This window comes from Ambystoma mexicanum (genome assembly GCF_040938575.1).
Source record: "Ambystoma mexicanum isolate Mex_15411 chromosome 12 unlocalized genomic scaffold, UKY_AmexF1_1 Mex_chr12_unloc.1, whole genome shotgun sequence".
In the NCBI taxonomy this organism is placed as follows: Eukaryota; Metazoa; Chordata; class Amphibia; order Caudata; family Ambystomatidae; genus Ambystoma; species Ambystoma mexicanum.
In genome coordinates this window covers 14,339,976-14,361,047 of record NW_027182322.1, presented here as the reverse complement: position 1 = coordinate 14,361,047, position 21,072 = coordinate 14,339,976, and the positions used below count along the sequence as shown (strand labels likewise).

At 46.2% G+C, this 21,072-nt stretch overlaps 9 non-coding genes across 9 annotated transcripts; all 9 read left to right on the top strand.

The window, feature by feature from the left end:
* The first annotated feature begins 41 nt into the window (after positions 1-41).
* TRNAA-CGC (transfer RNA alanine (anticodon CGC)) lies at positions 42-113 on the top strand. The gene has a single exon. It is a non-coding gene; the product is annotated as a tRNA-Ala (tRNA).
* A 2,402-nt stretch (positions 114-2,515) lies between these two features.
* TRNAA-CGC (transfer RNA alanine (anticodon CGC)) lies at positions 2,516-2,587 on the top strand. Its single transcript has one exon. It is a non-coding gene; the product is annotated as a tRNA-Ala (tRNA).
* A 2,392-nt stretch (positions 2,588-4,979) lies between these two features.
* TRNAA-CGC (transfer RNA alanine (anticodon CGC)) lies at positions 4,980-5,051 on the top strand. Its single transcript has one exon. It is a non-coding gene; the product is annotated as a tRNA-Ala (tRNA).
* A 2,389-nt stretch (positions 5,052-7,440) lies between these two features.
* On the top strand, positions 7,441-7,512 carry TRNAA-CGC (transfer RNA alanine (anticodon CGC)). Its single transcript has one exon. It is a non-coding gene; the product is annotated as a tRNA-Ala (tRNA).
* Positions 7,513-9,921: 2,409 nt separating this feature from the next.
* TRNAA-CGC (transfer RNA alanine (anticodon CGC)) lies at positions 9,922-9,993 on the top strand. Its single transcript has one exon. It is a non-coding gene; the product is annotated as a tRNA-Ala (tRNA).
* A 2,404-nt stretch (positions 9,994-12,397) lies between these two features.
* TRNAA-CGC (transfer RNA alanine (anticodon CGC)) lies at positions 12,398-12,469 on the top strand. The gene has a single exon. It is a non-coding gene; the product is annotated as a tRNA-Ala (tRNA).
* A 2,391-nt stretch (positions 12,470-14,860) lies between these two features.
* Positions 14,861-14,932, top strand: TRNAA-CGC (transfer RNA alanine (anticodon CGC)). The gene has a single exon. It is a non-coding gene; the product is annotated as a tRNA-Ala (tRNA).
* Positions 14,933-17,324: 2,392 nt separating this feature from the next.
* On the top strand, positions 17,325-17,396 carry TRNAA-CGC (transfer RNA alanine (anticodon CGC)). Its single transcript has one exon. It is a non-coding gene; the product is annotated as a tRNA-Ala (tRNA).
* Positions 17,397-19,801: 2,405 nt separating this feature from the next.
* On the top strand, positions 19,802-19,873 carry TRNAA-CGC (transfer RNA alanine (anticodon CGC)). The gene has a single exon. It is a non-coding gene; the product is annotated as a tRNA-Ala (tRNA).
* The last annotated feature ends 1,199 nt before the right edge of the window (positions 19,874-21,072 follow it).

The window sequence follows — 21,072 nt, the reverse complement described above, 5'->3', positions numbered from 1 at the left end:
CCAGGAAAAGATGTCTGCAGGACAGGCCCACCGCACACCGAGGGGATGTAGCTCAGTGGTAGAGCGCATGCTTCGCATGTATGAGGTCCCGGGTTCAATCCCCGGCATCTCCATTTGCATAAACATCAGTGTGATTTTGTCCCGGTTATTTTGTATTTCACACTGCAACTCGGGCCATGATTATAGGATCATCGACATTCATATCTATTTGTCTGAGAAAACGCTGGTGCCCGTATGGCAAACCTGCCTATAATATATCACTGAGGTTTGCGTCCCTGCCAGTGTCAACATCCTGTATGCCTTCACAATCACTACAAATAGAAATGCACAGAGAGAAACATCACACCACAGTTTTAACGGTGCAGAATCGTGAAAGGATTGGCATTGCCTTGCGTTTCTTTTCAGTCGATTGTTTTGGTTCCGAATGTATAGCTCCACCATTGTACCTTTGTAGCATATGATGCCTAGCTTTAAAAATAATTTGTTTTCACTGGATGTGGCCACAGATGTGCCTCTGTTGTCAACCTAAGTCGATCAGGTTCTGTAACTTGTTAGTTTTGAGCTGGAATATCCTACCAGCTCTGCTGCTGGGGCCTATCTCTGGCTTCTAAAAGCAAAAGTCTTGAACATATTGATATTTTTCATTAGTTGGTCAGGGGAATTGCATGGGGGGGGGCAGCCTTTCTGCATGTTTCTATGGACAACCAGACACAGGTGGCTCTAAAATGAAGTCTGCCATTTGGAAACTCCAATTCGACAGTTACCGTCAGTTCTGGGAGCTGTTAGTCCCAAGCAGCCAGCCAGCATCTGGTAGATTTCACAGTTCCTTGCTGGCAGTGGGGATGTAATTCAGTGGTAGAGCACATACTTGGGAAGTATGAGGCCACAAGTTCGATCCCAGGCATTTCCATGTGATATTTTTCCTCAATTGTGGGCTTTTTATACTGTACATAGGAATTAGGATGATGTGTTCTTTTGCCATACTAAATCCTGTTCCTGAACGTCTTCTCTTTGGAGCCGATGATTGTGGACATGCACGGTGCACCATGCTTCAGTCTGATGTCTGCTTTTTTCATTGGAAGCCCGTTAGCCTGATCTCTTACCGGGATGAAACAAGGCAGACTCGTTCAGAGAGGCATTGGCTGAGAATAGTGTCTCCACCGGTCCCCCTGCTAGGCAGTGGTGTCATTCTGAGGTGCTGTGCACGCTCACCAACTATCACCCCCTCTGACCTTTCCCACCGCAGAACACCCTGAATGTATTCAGCGGGCTATGCTTCATTCTAGGGCTGCAATGGATCGCCTAGTGGCAAAACCAATGGAAGCACCATTGACCTTCCGCAGAATTCCACTGCTTGTCTGCCTAGAGAAGCGACATCTGCCCAGTGTGCTATGGACACTCTTGACGGCAGAGCTATAGAGTGGTGGGTCCACGTTGCTTTACACTAGCCAGCAAATACAGAAGGACATCCAAAGAGGTGTCAGTCTATCCAGCAACATTTGTGGGCTTTCGGCTGGAGGAATTCCTGCGCGAAATGGTGCTATCTCAATTTTGGTGTTTGAAGACATACATATATATATATATATATATATATATATATATATATATTTATTTTTTCTCCATAACTACACTTCTCAAATCTGGGGCATCTATACGAGATGGCTGTGTCACATTATGTGATGTCTCAGGCACCAACGTGATGAGATCGACCTGGCGCTTTAACTTTGTCATTGTAAGTAGTAAGATGTAATTTGGCAGTTGTCATGTTTTTTCATATGCACTACTGCAAACCCCTTTCCTTACTTAGCCCACTCCCTCCTGAAGCTTTTAGGTGTGATGAGGAAGTGTCCTCTCAGCGGGGATGTAGCTCAGTGGTAGAGCGCATGCTTTGCACGTATGAGGACCTGGGGCATTTCCACTTGTTTCTCTTTTTGACTGTCATATGATCTCTATCCACTAGATGGCCCTTTGAGCACAGTAATCCTCTGGTGGAAATCTTCCCCTGGAAGTCATCTCTTATGGAGAAGCAAAATGCACACTGCTTCAGTGTGACCATGAGGTTTTCCATTCTTGCTCCAGTTTTCCCTGCTCTTTTGCTAGTGCTTCACTCGGCAGAATGTTTTGACCAGAAGAGTTCTCCCTGAAAATTATGTCTGCGGGACAGACACACTGCATACCGAGGGGATGTAGCTCAGTGGTAGAGCACTTGCTTTGCATGGATGAGGCCCTGGGTCCAATCCCTGGCATCTCCAATTGTTTCCCTTTTTTTGACTGTCATATGGTCTCTGTCCACTAGATGGCTCTTTGAGCATGGTAATCCTCTGGTGGAATACTTCCCCTGGAAGTCATCTCTTATGGAGAAGCATAATGCACACTGCTTCAGCTGACCATGTGCTTTTCCAGTCTTGCTCCCGTTTTCCCTGGTCTTTTGCTAGTGCTTCAGTTGGCAGCATATTTTGACCGGAAGAATTCTCCCAGGAAAAGATGTCTGCAGGACAGGCCCACCGCACACCGAGGGGATGTAGCTCAGTGGTAGAGCGCATGCTTCGCATGTATGAGGTCCCGGGTTCAATCCCCGGCATCCCCATTTGCATAAACATCAGTGTGATTTTGTACCGGTTATTTTGTATTTCACACTGCAACTCGGGCCATGATTATAGGATCATCGACATTCATATCTATTTGTCTGAGAAAACGCTGGTGCCCGTATGGCAAACCTGCCTATAATATATCACTGAGGTTTGCGTCCCTGCCAGTGTCAACATCCTGTATGCCTTCACAATCACTACAAATAGAAATGCACAGAGAGAAACATCACACCACAGTTTTAACGGTGCAGAATCGTGAAAGGATTGGCATTGCCTTGCGTTTCTTTTCAGTCGATTGTTTTGGTTCCGAATGTATAGCTCCACCATTGTACCTTTGTAGCATATGATGCCTAGCTTTAAAAATAATTTGTTTTCACTGGATGTGGCCACAGATGTGCCTCTGTTGTCAACCTAAGTCGATCAGGTTCTGTAACTTGTTAGTTTTGAGCTGGAATATCCTACCAGCTATGCTGCTGGGGCCTATCTCTGGCTTCTAAAAGCAAAAGTCTTGAACATATTGATATTTTTCATTAGTTGGTCAGGGGAATTGCATGGGGGGGGGGGCAGCCTTTCTGCATGTTTCTATGGACAACCAGACACAGGTGGCTCTAAAATGAAGTCTGCCATTTGGAAACTCCAATTCGACAGTTACCGTCAGTTCTGGGAGCTGTTAGTCCCAAGCAGCCAGCCAGCATCTGGTAGATTTCACAGTTCCTTGCTGGCAGTGGGGATGTAATTCAGTGGTAGAGCACATACTTGGGAAGTATGAGGCCACAGGTTCGATCCCAGGCATTTCCATGTGATATTTTTCCTCAATTGTGGGCTTTTTATACTGTACATAGGAATTAGGATGATGTGTTCTTTTGCCATACTAAATCCTGTTCCTGAACGTCTTCTCTTTGGAGCCGATGATTGTGGACATGCACGGTGCACCATGCTTCAGTCTGATGTCTGCTTTTTTCATTGGAAGCCCGTTAGCCTGATCTCTTACCGGGATGAAACAAGGCAGACTCGTTCAGAGAGGCATTGGCTGAGAATAGTGCCTCCACCGGTCCCCCTGCTAGGCAGTGGTGTCATTCTGAGGTGCTGTGCACGCTCACCAACTATCACCCCCTCTGACCTTTCCCACCGCAGAACACCCTGAATGTATTCAGCGGGCTATGCTTCATTCTAGGGCTGCAATGGATCGCCTAGTGGCAAAACCAATGGAAGCACCATTGACCTTCCGCAGAATTCCACTGCTTGTCTGCCTAGAGAAGCGACATCTGCCCAGTGTGCTATGGACACTCTTGACGGCAGAGCTATAGAGTGGTGGGTCCACGTTGCTTTACACTAGCCAGCAAATACAGAAGGACATCCAAAGAGGTGTCAGTCTATCCAGCAACATTTGTGGGCTTTCGGCTGGAGGAATTCCTGCGCGAAATGGTGCTATCTCAATTTTGGTGTTTGAAGACATACATATATATATATATATATATATATATTTATTTTTTCTCCATAACTACACTTCTCAAATCTGGGGCATCTATACGAGATGGCTGTGTCACATTATGTGATGTCTCAGGCACCAACGTGATGAGATCGACCTGGCGCTTTAACTTTGTCATTGTAAGTAGTAAGATGTAATTTGGCAGTTGTCATGTTTTTTCATATGCACTACTGCAAACCCCTTTCCTTACTTAGCCCACTCCCTCCTGAAGCTTTTAGGTGTGATGAGGAAGTGTCCTCTCAGCGGGGATGTAGCTCAGTGGTAGAGCGCATGCTTTGCACGTATGAGGACCTGGGGCATTTCCACTTGTTTCTCTTTTTGACTGTCATATGATCTCTATCCACTAGATGGCCCTTTGAGCACAGTAATCCTCTGGTGGAAATCTTCCCCTGGAAGTCATCTCTTATGGAGAAGCAAAATGCACACTGCTTCAGTGTGACCATGAGGTTTTCCATTCTTGCTCCAGTTTTCCCTGCTCTTTTGCTAGTGCTTCACTCGGCAGAATGTTTTGACCAGAAGAGTTCTCCCTGAAAATTATGTCTGCGGGACAGACACACTGCATACCGAGGGGATGTAGCTCAGTGGTAGAGCACTTGCTTTGCATGGATGAGGCCCTGGGTCCAATCCCTGGCATCTCCAATTGTTTCCCTTTTTTTGACTGTCATATGGTCTCTGTCCACTAGATGGCTCTTTGAGCATGGTAATCCTCTGGTGGAATACTTCCCCTGGAAGTCATCTCTTATGGAGAAGCATAATGCACACTGCTTCAGCTGACCATGTGCTTTTCCAGTCTTGCTCCCGTTTTCCCTGGTCTTTTGCTAGTGCTTCAGTTGGCAGCATATTTTGACCGGAAGAATTCTCCCAGGAAAAGATGTCTGCAGGACAGGCCCACCGCACACCGAGGGGATGTAGCTCAGTGGTAGAGCGCATGCTTCGCATGTATGAGGTCCCGGGTTCAATCCCCGGCATCTCCATTTGCATAAACATCAGTGTGATTTTGTCCCGGTTATTTTGTATTTCACACTGCAACTCGGGCCATGATTATAGGATCATCGACATTCATATCTATTTGTCTGAGAAAACGCTGGTGCCCGTATGGCAAACCTGCCTATAATATATCACTGAGGTTTGCGTCCCTGCCAGTGTCAACATCCTGTATGCCTTCACAATCACTACAAATAGAAATGCACAGAGAGAAACATCACACCACAGTTTTAACGGTGCAGAATCGTGAAAGGATTGGCATTGCCTTGCGTTTCTTTTCAGTCGATTGTTTTGGTTCCGAATGTATAGCTCCACCATTGTACCTTTGTAGCATATGATGCCTAGCTTTAAAAATAATTTGTTTTCACTGGATGTGGCCACAGATGTGCCTCTGTTGTCAACCTAAGTCGATCAGGTTCTGTAACTTGTTAGTTTTGAGCTGGAATATCCTACCAGCTCTGCTGCTGGGGCCTATCTCTGGCTTCTAAAAGCAAAAGTCTTGAACATATTGATATTTTTCATTAGTTGGTCAGGGGAATTGCATGGGGGGGGCAGCCTTTCTGCATGTTTCTATGGACAACCAGACACAGGTGGCTCTAAAATGAAGTCTGCCATTTGGAAACTCCAATTCGACAGTTACCGTCAGTTCTGGGAGCTGTTAGTCCCAAGCAGCCAGCCAGCATCTGGTAGATTTCACAGTTCCTTGCTGGCAGTGGGGATGTAATTCAGTGGTAGAGCACATACTTGGGAAGTATGAGGCCACAGGTTCGATCCCAGGCATTTCCATGTGATATTTTTCCTCAATTGTGGGCTTTTTATACTGTACATAGGAATTAGGATGATGTGTTCTTTTGCCATACTAAATCCTGTTCCTGAACGTCTTCTCTTTGGAGCCGATGATTGTGGACATGCACGGTGCACCATGCTTCAGTCTGATGTCTGCTTTTTTCATTGGAAGCCCGTTAGCCTGATCTCTTACCGGGATGAAACAAGGCAGACTCGTTCAGAGAGGCATTGGCTGAGAATAGTGCCTCCACCGGTCCCCCTGCTAGGCAGTGGTGTCATTCTGAGGTGCTGTGCACGCTCACCAACTATCACCCCCTCTGACCTTTCCCACCGCAGAACACCCTGAATGTATTCAGCGGGCTATGCTTCATTCTAGGGCTGCAATGGATCGCCTAGTGGCAAAACCAATGGAAGCACCATTGACCTTCCGCAGAATTCCACTGCTTGTCTGCCTAGAGAAGCGACATCTGCCCAGTGTGCTATGGACACTCTTGACGGCAGAGCTATAGAGTGGTGGGTCCACGTTGCTTTACACTAGCCAGCAAATACAGAAGGACATCCAAAGAGGTGTCAGTCTATCCAGCAACATTTGTGGGCTTTCGGCTGGAGGAATTCCTGCGCGAAATGGTGCTATCTCAATTTTGGTGTTTGAAGACATACATATATATATATATATATATATATATTTATTTTTTCTCCATAACTACACTTCTCAAATCTGGGGCATCTATACGAGATGGCTGTGTCACATTATGTGATGTCTCAGGCACCAACGTGATGAGATCGACCTGGCGCTTTAACTTTGTCATTGTAAGTAGTAAGATGTAATTTGGCAGTTGTCATGTTTTTTCATATGCACTACTGCAAACCCCTTTCCTTACTTAGCCCACTCCCTCCTGAAGCTTTTAGGTGTGATGAGGAAGTGTCCTCTCAGCGGGGATGTAGCTCAGTGGTAGAGCGCATGCTTTGCACGTATGAGGACCTGGGGCATTTCCACTTGTTTCTCTTTTTGACTGTCATATGATCTCTATCCACTAGATGGCCCTTTGAGCACAGTAATCCTCTGGTGGAAATCTTCCCCTGGAAGTCATCTCTTATGGAGAAGCAAAATGCACACTGCTTCAGTGTGACCATGAGGTTTTCCATTCTTGCTCCAGTTTTCCCTGCTCTTTTGCTAGTGCTTCACTCGGCAGAATGTTTTGACCAGAAGAGTTCTCCCTGAAAATTATGTCTGCGGGACAGACACACTGCATACCGAGGGGATGTAGCTCAGTGGTAGAGCACTTGCTTTGCATGGATGAGGCCCTGGGTCCAATCCCTGGCATCTCCAATTGTTTCCCTTTTTTTGACTGTCATATGGTCTCTGTCCACTAGATGGCTCTTTGAGCATGGTAATCCTCTGGTGGAATACTTCCCCTGGAAGTCATCTCTTATGGAGAAGCATAATGCACACTGCTTCAGCTGACCATGTGCTTTTCCAGTCTTGCTCCCGTTTTCCCTGGTCTTTTGCTAGTGCTTCAGTTGGCAGCATATTTTGACCGGAAGAATTCTCCCAGGAAAAGATGTCTGCAGGACAGGCCCACCGCACACCGAGGGGATGTAGCTCAGTGGTAGAGCGCATGCTTCGCATGTATGAGGTCCCGGGTTCAATCCCCGGCATCTCCATTTGCATAAACATCAGTGTGATTTTGTCCCGGTTATTTTGTATTTCACACTGCAACTCGGGCCATGATTATAGGATCATCGACATTCATATCTATTTGTCTGAGAAAACGCTGGTGCCCGTATGGCAAACCTGCCTATAATATATCACTGAGGTTTGCGTCCCTGCCAGTGTCAACATCCTGTATGCCTTCACAATCACTACAAATAGAAATGCACAGAGAGAAACATCACACCACAGTTTTAACGGTGCAGAATCGTGAAAGGATTGGCATTGCCTTGCGTTTCTTTTCAGTCGATTGTTTTGGTTCCGAATGTATAGCTCCACCATTGTACCTTTGTAGCATATGATGCCTAGCTTTAAAAATAATTTGTTTTCACTGGATGTGGCCACAGATGTGCCTCTGTTGTCAACCTAAGTCGATCAGGTTCTGTAACTTGTTAGTTTTGAGCTGGAATATCCTACCAGCTCTGCTGCTGGGGCCTATCTCTGGCTTCTAAAAGCAAAAGTCTTGAACATATTGATATTTTTCATTAGTTGGTCAGGGGAATTGCATGGGGGGGGCAGCCTTTCTGCATGTTTCTATGGACAACCAGACACAGGTGGCTCTAAAATGAAGTCTGCCATTTGGAAACTCCAATTCGACAGTTACCGTCAGTTCTGGGAGCTGTTAGTCCCAAGCAGCCAGCCAGCATCTGGTAGATTTCACAGTTCCTTGCTGGCAGTGGGGATGTAATTCAGTGGTAGAGCACATACTTGGGAAGTATGAGGCCACAGGTTCGATCCCAGGCATTTCCATGTGATATTTTTCCTCAATTGTGGGCTTTTTATACTGTACATAGGAATTAGGATGATGTGTTCTTTTGCCATACTAAATCCTGTTCCTGAACGTCTTCTCTTTGGAGCCGATGATTGTGGACATGCACGGTGCACCATGCTTCAGTCTGATGTCTGCTTTTTTCATTGGAAGCCCGTTAGCCTGATCTCTTACCGGGATGAAACAAGGCAGACTCGTTCAGAGAGGCATTGGCTGAGAATAGTGCCTCCACCGGTCCCCCTGCTAGGCAGTGGTGTCATTCTGAGGTGCTGTGCACGCTCACCAACTATCACCCCCTCTGACCTTTCCCACCGCAGAACACCCTGAATGTATTCAGCGGGCTATGCTTCATTCTAGGGCTGCAATGGATCGCCTAGTGGCAAAACCAATGGAAGCACCATTGACCTTCCGCAGAATTCCACTGCTTGTCTGCCTAGAGAAGCGACATCTGCCCAGTGTGCTATGGACACTCTTGACGGCAGAGCTATAGAGTGGTGGGTCCACGTTGCTTTACACTAGCCAGCAAATACAGAAGGACATCCAAAGAGGTGTCAGTCTATCCAGCAACATTTGTGGGCTTTCGGCTGGAGGAATTCCTGCGCGAAATGGTGCTATCTCAATTTTGGTGTTTGAAGACATACATATATATATATATATATATATATATATATATATATATATATATATTTATTTTTTCTCCATAACTACACTTCTCAAATCTGGGGCATCTATACGAGATGGCTGTGTCACATTATGTGATGTCTCAGGCACCAACGTGATGAGATCGACCTGGCGCTTTAACTTTGTCATTGTAAGTAGTAAGATGTAATTTGGCAGTTGTCATGTTTTTTCATATGCACTACTGCAAACCCCTTTCCTTACTTAGCCCACTCCCTCCTGAAGCTTTTAGGTGTGATGAGGAAGTGTCCTCTCAGCGGGGATGTAGCTCAGTGGTAGAGTGCATGCTTTGCACGTATGAGGACCTGGGGCATTTCCACTTGTTTCTCTTTTTGACTGTCATATGATCTCTATCCACTAGATGGCCCTTTGAGCACAGTAATCCTCTGGTGGAAATCTTCCCCTGGAAGTCATCTCTTATGGAGAAGCAAAATGCACACTGCTTCAGTGTGACCATGAGGTTTTCCATTCTTGCTCCAGTTTTCCCTGCTCTTTTGCTAGTGCTTCACTCGGCAGAATGTTTTGACCAGAAGAGTTCTCCCTGAAAATTATGTCTGCGGGACAGACACACTGCATACCGAGGGGATGTAGCTCAGTGGTAGAGCACTTGCTTTGCATGGATGAGGCCCTGGGTCCAATCCCTGGCATCTCCAATTGTTTCCCTTTTTTTGACTGTCATATGGTCTCTGTCCACTAGATGGCTCTTTGAGCATGGTAATCCTCTGGTGGAATACTTCCCCTGGAAGTCATCTCTTATGGAGAAGCATAATGCACACTGCTTCAGCTGACCATGTGCTTTTCCAGTCTTGCTCCCGTTTTCCCTGGTCTTTTGCTAGTGCTTCAGTTGGCAGCATATTTTGACCGGAAGAATTCTCCCAGGAAAAGATGTCTGCAGGACAGGCCCACCGCACACCGAGGGGATGTAGCTCAGTGGTAGAGCGCATGCTTCGCATGTATGAGGTCCCGGGTTCAATCCCCGGCATCTCCATTTGCATAAACATCAGTGTGATTTTGTCCCGGTTATTTTGTATTTCACACTGCAACTCGGGCCATGATTATAGGATCATCGACATTCATATCTATTTGTCTGAGAAAACGCTGGTGCCCGTATGGCAAACCTGCCTATAATATATCACTGAGGTTTGCGTCCCTGCCAGTGTCAACATCCTGTATGCCTTCACAATCACTACAAATAGAAATGCACAGAGAGAAACATCACACCACAGTTTTAACGGTGCAGAATCGTGAAAGGATTGGCATTGCCTTGCGTTTCTTTTCAGTCGATTGTTTTGGTTCCGAATGTATAGCTCCACCATTGTACCTTTGTAGCATATGATGCCTAGCTTTAAAAATAATTTGTTTTCACTGGATGTGGCCACAGATGTGCCTCTGTTGTCAACCTAAGTCGATCAGGTTCTGTAACTTGTTAGTTTTGAGCTGGAATATCCTACCAGCTCTGCTGCTGGGGCCTATCTCTGGCTTCTAAAAGCAAAAGTCTTGAACATATTGATATTTTTCATTAGTTGGTCAGGGGAATTGCATGGGGGGGGGCAGCCTTTCTGCATGTTTCTATGGACAACCAGACACAGGTGGCTCTAAAATGAAGTCTGCCATTTGGAAACTCCAATTCGACAGTTACCGTCAGTTCTGGGAGCTGTTAGTCCCAAGCAGCCAGCCAGCATCTGGTAGATTTCACAGTTCCTTGCTGGCAGTGGGGATGTAATTCAGTGGTAGAGCACATACTTGGGAAGTATGAGGCCACAAGTTCGATCCCAGGCATTTCCATGTGATATTTTTCCTCAATTGTGGGCTTTTTATACTGTACATAGGAATTAGGATGATGTGTTCTTTTGCCATACTAAATCCTGTTCCTGAACGTCTTCTCTTTGGAGCCGATGATTGTGGACATGCACGGTGCACCATGCTTCAGTCTGATGTCTGCTTTTTTCATTGGAAGCCCGTTAGCCTGATCTCTTACCGGGATGAAACAAGGCAGACTCGTTCAGAGAGGCATTGGCTGAGAATAGTGTCTCCACCGGTCCCCCTGCTAGGCAGTGGTGTCATTCTGAGGTGCTGTGCACGCTCACCAACTATCACCCCCTCTGACCTTTCCCACCGCAGAACACCCTGAATGTATTCAGCGGGCTATGCTTCATTCTAGGGCTGCAATGGATCGCCTAGTGGCAAAACCAATGGAAGCACCATTGACCTTCCGCAGAATTCCACTGCTTGTCTGCCTAGAGAAGCGACATCTGCCCAGTGTGCTATGGACACTCTTGACGGCAGAGCTATAGAGTGGTGGGTCCACGTTGCTTTACACTAGCCAGCAAATACAGAAGGACATCCAAAGAGGTGTCAGTCTATCCAGCAACATTTGTGGGCTTTCGGCTGGAGGAATTCCTGCGCGAAATGGTGCTATCTCAATTTTGGTGTTTGAAGACATACATATATATATATATATATATATATATATATATATATATATTTATTTTTTCTCCATAACTACACTTCTCAAATCTGGGGCATCTATACGAGATGGCTGTGTCACATTATGTGATGTCTCAGGCACCAACGTGATGAGATCGACCTGGCGCTTTAACTTTGTCATTGTAAGTAGTAAGATGTAATTTGGCAGTTGTCATGTTTTTTCATATGCACTACTGCAAACCCCTTTCCTTACTTAGCCCACTCCCTCCTGAAGCTTTTAGGTGTGATGAGGAAGTGTCCTCTCAGCGGGGATGTAGCTCAGTGGTAGAGCGCATGCTTTGCACGTATGAGGACCTGGGGCATTTCCACTTGTTTCTCTTTTTGACTGTCATATGATCTCTATCCACTAGATGGCCCTTTGAGCACAGTAATCCTCTGGTGGAAATCTTCCCCTGGAAGTCATCTCTTATGGAGAAGCAAAATGCACACTGCTTCAGTGTGACCATGAGGTTTTCCATTCTTGCTCCAGTTTTCCCTGCTCTTTTGCTAGTGCTTCACTCGGCAGAATGTTTTGACCAGAAGAGTTCTCCCTGAAAATTATGTCTGCGGGACAGACACACTGCATACCGAGGGGATGTAGCTCAGTGGTAGAGCACTTGCTTTGCATGGATGAGGCCCTGGGTCCAATCCCTGGCATCTCCAATTGTTTCCCTTTTTTTGACTGTCATATGGTCTCTGTCCACTAGATGGCTCTTTGAGCATGGTAATCCTCTGGTGGAATACTTCCCCTGGAAGTCATCTCTTATGGAGAAGCATAATGCACACTGCTTCAGCTGACCATGTGCTTTTCCAGTCTTGCTCCCGTTTTCCCTGGTCTTTTGCTAGTGCTTCAGTTGGCAGCATATTTTGACCGGAAGAATTCTCCCAGGAAAAGATGTCTGCAGGACAGGCCCACCGCACACCGAGGGGATGTAGCTCAGTGGTAGAGCGCATGCTTCGCATGTATGAGGTCCCGGGTTCAATCCCCGGCATCCCCATTTGCATAAACATCAGTGTGATTTTGTACCGGTTATTTTGTATTTCACACTGCAACTCGGGCCATGATTATAGGATCATCGACATTCATATCTATTTGTCTGAGAAAACGCTGGTGCCCGTATGGCAAACCTGCCTATAATATATCACTGAGGTTTGCGTCCCTGCCAGTGTCAACATCCTGTATGCCTTCACAATCACTACAAATAGAAATGCACAGAGAGAAACATCACACCACAGTTTTAACGGTGCAGAATCGTGAAAGGATTGGCATTGCCTTGCGTTTCTTTTCAGTCGATTGTTTTGGTTCCGAATGTATAGCTCCACCATTGTACCTTTGTAGCATATGATGCCTAGCTTTAAAAATAATTTGTTTTCACTGGATGTGGCCACAGATGTGCCTCTGTTGTCAACCTAAGTCGATCAGGTTCTGTAACTTGTTAGTTTTGAGCTGGAATATCCTACCAGCTCTGCTGCTGGGGCCTATCTCTGGCTTCTAAAAGCAAAAGTCTTGAACATATTGATATTTTTCATTAGTTGGTCAGGGGAATTGCATGGGGGGGGCAGCCTTTCTGCATGTTTCTATGGACAACCAGACACAGGTGGCTCTAAAATGAAGTCTGCCATTTGGAAACTCCAATTCGACAGTTACCGTCAGTTCTGGGAGCTGTTAGTCCCAAGCAGCCAGCCAGCATCTGGTAGATTTCACAGTTCCTTGCTGGCAGTGGGGATGTAATTCAGTGGTAGAGCACATACTTGGGAAGTATGAGGCCACAGGTTCGATCCCAGGCATTTCCATGTGATATTTTTCCTCAATTGTGGGCTTTTTATACTGTACATAGGAATTAGGATGATGTGTTCTTTTGCCATACTAAATCCTGTTCCTGAACGTCTTCTCTTTGGAGCCGATGATTGTGGACATGCACGGTGCACCATGCTTCAGTCTGATGTCTGCTTTTTTCATTGGAAGCCCGTTAGCCTGATCTCTTACCGGGATGAAACAAGGCAGACTCGTTCAGAGAGGCATTGGCTGAGAATAGTGCCTCCACCGGTCCCCCTGCTAGGCAGTGGTGTCATTCTGAGGTGCTGTGCACGCTCACCAACTATCACCCCCTCTGACCTTTCCCACCGCAGAACACCCTGAATGTATTCAGCGGGCTATGCTTCATTCTAGGGCTGCAATGGATCGCCTAGTGGCAAAACCAATGGAAGCACCATTGACCTTCCGCAGAATTCCACTGCTTGTCTGCCTAGAGAAGCGACATCTGCCCAGTGTGCTATGGACACTCTTGACGGCAGAGCTATAGAGTGGTGGGTCCACGTTGCTTTACACTAGCCAGCAAATACAGAAGGACATCCAAAGAGGTGTCAGTCTATCCAGCAACATTTGTGGGCTTTCGGCTGGAGGAATTCCTGCGCGAAATGGTGCTATCTCAATTTTGGTGTTTGAAGACATACATATATATATATATATATATATATATATTTATTTTTTCTCCATAACTACACTTCTCAAATCTGGGGCATCTATACGAGATGGCTGTGTCACATTATGTGATGTCTCAGGCACCAACGTGATGAGATCGACCTGGCGCTTTAACTTTGTCATTGTAAGTAGTAAGATGTAATTTGGCAGTTGTCATGTTTTTTCATATGCACTACTGCAAACCCCTTTCCTTACTTAGCCCACTCCCTCCTGAAGCTTTTAGGTGTGATGAGGAAGTGTCCTCTCAGCGGGGATGTAGCTCAGTGGTAGAGCGCATGCTTTGCACGTATGAGGACCTGGGGCATTTCCACTTGTTTCTCTTTTTGACTGTCATATGATCTCTATCCACTAGATGGCCCTTTGAGCACAGTAATCCTCTGGTGGAAATCTTCCCCTGGAAGTCATCTCTTATGGAGAAGCAAAATGCACACTGCTTCAGTGTGACCATGAGGTTTTCCATTCTTGCTCCAGTTTTCCCTGCTCTTTTGCTAGTGCTTCACTCGGCAGAATGTTTTGACCAGAAGAGTTCTCCCTGAAAATTATGTCTGCGGGACAGACACACTGCATACCGAGGGGATGTAGCTCAGTGGTAGAGCACTTGCTTTGCATGGATGAGGCCCTGGGTCCAATCCCTGGCATCTCCAATTGTTTCCCTTTTTTTGACTGTCATATGGTCTCTGTCCACTAGATGGCTCTTTGAGCATGGTAATCCTCTGGTGGAATACTTCCCCTGGAAGTCATCTCTTATGGAGAAGCATAATGCACACTGCTTCAGCTGACCATGTGCTTTTCCAGTCTTGCTCCCGTTTTCCCTGGTCTTTTGCTAGTGCTTCAGTTGGCAGCATATTTTGACCGGAAGAATTCTCCCAGGAAAAGATGTCTGCAGGACAGGCCCACCGCACACCGAGGGGATGTAGCTCAGTGGTAGAGCGCATGCTTCGCATGTATGAGGTCCCGGGTTCAATCCCCGGCATCTCCATTTGCATAAACATCAGTGTGATTTTGTCCCGGTTATTTTGTATTTCACACTGCAACTCGGGCCATGATTATAGGATCATCGACATTCATATCTATTTGTCTGAGAAAACGCTGGTGCCCGTATGGCAAACCTGCCTATAATATATCACTGAGGTTTGCGTCCCTGCCAGTGTCAACATCCTGTATGCCTTCACAATCACTACAAATAGAAATGCACAGAGAGAAACATCACACCACAGTTTTAACGGTGCAGAATCGTGAAAGGATTGGCATTGCCTTGCGTTTCTTTTCAGTCGATTGTTTTGGTTCCGAATGTATAGCTCCACCATTGTACCTTTGTAGCATATGATGCCTAGCTTTAAAAATAATTTGTTTTCACTGGATGTGGCCACAGATGTGCCTCTGTTGTCAACCTAAGTCGATCAGGTTCTGTAACTTGTTAGTTTTGAGCTGGAATATCCTACCAGCTATGCTGCTGGGGCCTATCTCTGGCTTCTAAAAGCAAAAGTCTTGAACATATTGATATTTTTCATTAGTTGGTCAGGGGAATTGCATGGGGGGGGGGGCAGCCTTTCTGCATGTTTCTATGGACAACCAGACACAGGTGGCTCTAAAATGAAGTCTGCCATTTGGAAACTCCAATTCGACAGTTACCGTCAGTTCTGGGAGCTGTTAGTCCCAAGCAGCCAGCCAGCATCTGGTTGATTTCACAGTTCCTTGCTGGCAGTGGGGATGTAATTCAGTGGTAGAGCACATACTTGGGAAGTATGAGGCCACAGGTTCGATCCCAGGCATTTCCATGTGATATTTTTCCTCAATTGTGGGCTTTTTATACTGTACATAGGAATTAGGATGATGTGTTCTTTTGCCATACTAAATCCTGTTCCTGAACGTCTTCTCTTTGGAGCCGATGATTGTGGACATGCACGGTGCACCATGCTTCAGTCTGATGTCTGCTTTTTTCATTGGAAGCCCGTTAGCCTGATCTCTTACCGGGATGAAACAAGGCAGACTCGTTCAGAGAGGCATTGGCTGAGAATAGTGCCTCCACCGGTCCCCCTGCTAGGCAGTGGTGTCATTCTGAGGTGCTGTGCACGCTCACCAACTATCACCCCCTCTGACCTTTCCCACCGCAGAACACCCTGAATGTATTCAGCGGGCTATGCTTCATTCTAGGGCTGCAATGGATCGCCTAGTGGCAAAACCAATGGAAGCACCATTGACCTTCCGCAGAATTCCACTGCTTGTCTGCCTAGAGAAGCGACATCTGCCCAGTGTGCTATGGACACTCTTGACGGCAGAGCTATAGAGTGGTGGGTCCACGTTGCTTTACACTAGCCAGCAAATACAGAAGGACATCCAAAGAGGTGTCAGTCTATCCAGCAACATTTGTGGGCTTTCGGCTGGAGGAATTCCTGCGCGAAATGGTGCTATCTCAATTTTGGTGTTTGAAGACATACATATATATATATATATATATATATATTTATTTTTTCTCCATAACTACACTTCTCAAATCTGGGGCATCTATACGAGATGGCTGTGTCACATTATGTGATGTCTCAGGCACCAACGTGATGAGATCGACCTGGCGCTTTAACTTTGTCATTGTAAGTAGTAAGATGTAATTTGGCAGTTGTCATGTTTTTTCATATGCACTACTGCAAACCCCTTTCCTTACTTAGCCCACTCCCTCCTGAAGCTTTTAGGTGTGATGAGGAAGTGTCCTCTCAGCGGGGATGTAGCTCAGTGGTAGAGCGCATGCTTTGCACGTATGAGGACCTGGGGCATTTCCACTTGTTTCTCTTTTTGACTGTCATATGATCTCTATCCACTAGATGGCCCTTTGAGCACAGTAATCCTCTGGTGGAAATCTTCCCCTGGAAGTCATCTCTTATGGAGAAGCAAAATGCACACTGCTTCAGTGTGACCATGAGGTTTTCCATTCTTGCTCCAGTTTTCCCTGCTCTTTTGCTAGTGCTTCACTCGGCAGAATGTTTTGACCAGAAGAGTTCTCCCTGAAAATTATGTCTGCGGGACAGACACACTGCATACCGAGGGGATGTAGCTCAGTGGTAGAGCACTTGCTTTGCATGGATGAGGCCCTGGGTCCAATCCCTGGCATCTCCAATTGTTTCCCTTTTTTTGACTGTCATATGGTCTCTGTCCACTAGATGGCTCTTTGAGCATGGTAATCCTCTGGTGGAATACTTCCCCTGGAAGTCATCTCTTATGGAGAAGCATAATGCACACTGCTTCAGCTGACCATGTGCTTTTCCAGTCTTGCTCCCGTTTTCCCTGGTCTTTTGCTAGTGCTTCAGTTGGCAGCATATTTTGACCGGAAGAATTCTCCCAGGAAAAGATGTCTGCAGGACAGGCCCACCGCACACCGAGGGGATGTAGCTCAGTGGTAGAGCGCATGCTTCGCATGTATGAGGTCCCGGGTTCAATCCCCGGCATCTCCATTTGCATAAACATCAGTGTGATTTTGTCCCGGTTATTTTGTATTTCACACTGCAACTCGGGCCATGATTATAGGATCATCGACATTCATATCTATTTGTCTGAGAAAACGCTGGTGCCCGTATGGCAAACCTGCCTATAATATATCACTGAGGTTTGCGTCCCTGCCAGTGTCAACATCCTGTATGCCTTCACAATCACTACAAATAGAAATGCACAGAGAGAAACATCACACCACAGTTTTAACGGTGCAGAATCGTGAAAGGATTGGCATTGCCTTGCGTTTCTTTTCAGTCGATTGTTTTGGTTCCGAATGTATAGCTCCACCATTGTACCTTTGTAGCATATGATGCCTAGCTTTAAAAATAATTTGTTTTCACTGGATGTGGCCACAGATGTGCCTCTGTTGTCAACCTAAGTCGATCAGGTTCTGTAACTTGTTAGTTTTGAGCTGGAATATCCTACCAGCTCTGCTGCTGGGGCCTATCTCTGGCTTCTAAAAGCAAAAGTCTTGAACATATTGATATTTTTCATTAGTTGGTCAGGGGAATTGCATGGGGGGGGCAGCCTTTCTGCATGTTTCTATGGACAACCAGACACAGGTGGCTCTAAAATGAAGTCTGCCATTTGGAAACTCCAATTCGACGGTTACCGTCAGTTCTGGGAGCTGTTAGTCCCAAGCAGCCAGCCAGCATCTGGTAGATTTCACAGTTCCTTGCTGGCAGTGGGGATGTAATTCAGTGGTAGAGCACATACTTGGGAAGTATGAGGCCACAGGTTCGATCCCAGGCATTTCCATGTGATATTTTTCCTCAATTGTGGGCTTTTTATACTGTACATAGGAATTAGGATGATGTGTTCTTTTGCCATACTAAATCCTGTTCCTGAACGTCTTCTCTTTGGAGCCGATGATTGTGGACATGCACGGTGCACCATGCTTCAGTCTGATGTCTGCTTTTTTCATTGGAAGCCCGTTAGCCTGATCTCTTACCGGGATGAAACAAGGCAGACTCGTTCAGAGAGGCATTGGCTGAGAATAGTGCCTCCACCGGTCCCCCTGCTAGGCAGTGGTGTCATTCTGAGGTGCTGTGCACGCTCACCAACTATCACCCCCTCTGACCTTTCCCACCGCAGAACACCCTGAATGTATTCAGCGGGCTATGCTTCATTCTAGGGCTGCAATGGATCGCCTAGTGGCAAAACCAATGGAAGCACCATTGACCTTCCGCAGAATTCCACTGCTTGTCTGCCTAGAGAAGCGACATCTGCCCAGTGTGCTATGGACACTCTTGACGGCAGAGCTATAGAGTGGTGGGTCCACGTTGCTTTACACTAGCCAGCAAATACAGAAGGACATCCAAAGAGGTGTCAGTCTATCCAGCAACATTTGTGGGCTTTCGGCTGGAGGAATTCCTGCGCGAAATGGTGCTATCTCAATTTTGGTGTTTGAAGACATACATATATATATATATATATATATATATATATATATATATATATTTATTTTTTCTCCATAACTACACTTCTCAAATCTGGGGCATCTATACGAGATGGCTGTGTCACATTATGTGATGTCTCAGGCACCAACGTGATGAGATCGACCTGGCGCTTTAACTTTGTCATTGTAAGTAGTAAGATGTAATTTGGCAGTTGTCATGTTTTTTCATATGCACTACTGCAAACCCCTTTCCTTACTTAGCCCACTCCCTCCTGAAGCTTTTAGGTGTGATGAGGAAGTGTCCTCTCAGCGGGGATGTAGCTCAGTGGTAGAGCGCATGCTTTGCACGTATGAGGACCTGGGGCATTTCCACTTGTTTCTCTTTTTGACTGTCATATGATCTCTATCCACTAGATGGCCCTTTGAGCACAGTAATCCTCTGGTGGAAATCTTCCCCTGGAAGTCATCTCTTATGGAGAAGCAAAATGCACACTGCTTCAGTGTGACCATGAGGTTTTCCATTCTTGCTCCAGTTTTCCCTGCTCTTTTGCTAGTGCTTCACTCGGCAGAATGTTTTGACCAGAAGAGTTCTCCCTGAAAATTATGTCTGCGGGACAGACACACTGCATACCGAGGGGATGTAGCTCAGTGGTAGAGCACTTGCTTTGCATGGATGAGGCCCTGGGTCCAATCCCTGGCATCTCCAATTGTTTCCCTTTTTTTGACTGTCATATGGTCTCTGTCCACTAGATGGCTCTTTGAGCATGGTAATCCTCTGGTGGAATACTTCCCCTGGAAGTCATCTCTTATGGAGAAGCATAATGCACACTGCTTCAGCTGACCATGTGCTTTTCCAGTCTTGCTCCCGTTTTCCCTGGTCTTTTGCTAGTGCTTCAGTTGGCAGCATATTTTGACCGGAAGAATTCTCCCAGGAAAAGATGTCTGCAGGACAGGCCCACCGCACACCGAGGGGATGTAGCTCAGTGGTAGAGCGCATGCTTCGCATGTATGAGGTCCCGGGTTCAATCCCCGGCATCTCCATTTGCATAAACATCAGTGTGATTTTGTCCCGGTTATTTTGTATTTCACACTGCAACTCGGGCCATGATTATAGGATCATCGACATTCATATCTATTTGTCTGAGAAAACGCTGGTGCCCGTATGGCAAACCTGCCTATAATATATCACTGAGGTTTGCGTCCCTGCCAGTGTCAACATCCTGTATGCCTTCACAATCACTACAAATAGAAATGCACAGAGAGAAACATCACACCACAGTTTTAACGGTGCAGAATCGTGAAAGGATTGGCATTGCCTTGCGTTTCTTTTCAGTCGATTGTTTTGGTTCCGAATGTATAGCTCCACCATTGTACCTTTGTAGCATATGATGCCTAGCTTTAAAAATAATTTGTTTTCACTGGATGTGGCCACAGATGTGCCTCTGTTGTCAACCTAAGTCGATCAGGTTCTGTAACTTGTTAGTTTTGAGCTGGAATATCCTACCAGCTCTGCTGCTGGGGCCTATCTCTGGCTTCTAAAAGCAAAAGTCTTGAACATATTGATATTTTTCATTAGTTGGTCAGGGGAATTGCATGGGGGGGGGCAGCCTTTCTGCATGTTTCTATGGACAACCAGACACAGGTGGCTCTAAAATGAAGTCTGCCATTTGGAAACTCCAATTCGACAGTTACCGTCAGTTCTGGGAGCTGTTAGTCCCAAGCAGCCAGCCAGCATCTGGTAGATTTCACAGTTCCTTGCTGGCAGTGGGGATGTAATTCAGTGGTAGAGCACATACTTGGGAAGTATGAGGCCACAAGTTCGATCCCAGGCATTTCCATGTGATATTTTTCCTCAATTGTGGGCTTTTTATACTGTACATAGGAATTAGGATGATGTGTTCTTTTGCCATACTAAATCCTGTTCCTGAACGTCTTCTCTTTGGAGCCGATGATTGTGGACATGCACGGTGCACCATGCTTCAGTCTGATGTCTGCTTTTTTCATTGGAAGCCCGTTAGCCTGATCTCTTACCGGGATGAAACAAGGCAGACTCGTTCAGAGAGGCATTGGCTGAGAATAGTGTCTCCACCGGTCCCCCTGCTAGGCAGTGGTGTCATTCTGAGGTGCTGTGCACGCTCACCAACTATCACCCCCTCTGACCTTTCCCACCGCAGAACACCCTGAATGTATTCAGCGGGCTATGCTTCATTCTAGGGCTGCAATGGATCGCCTAGTGGCAA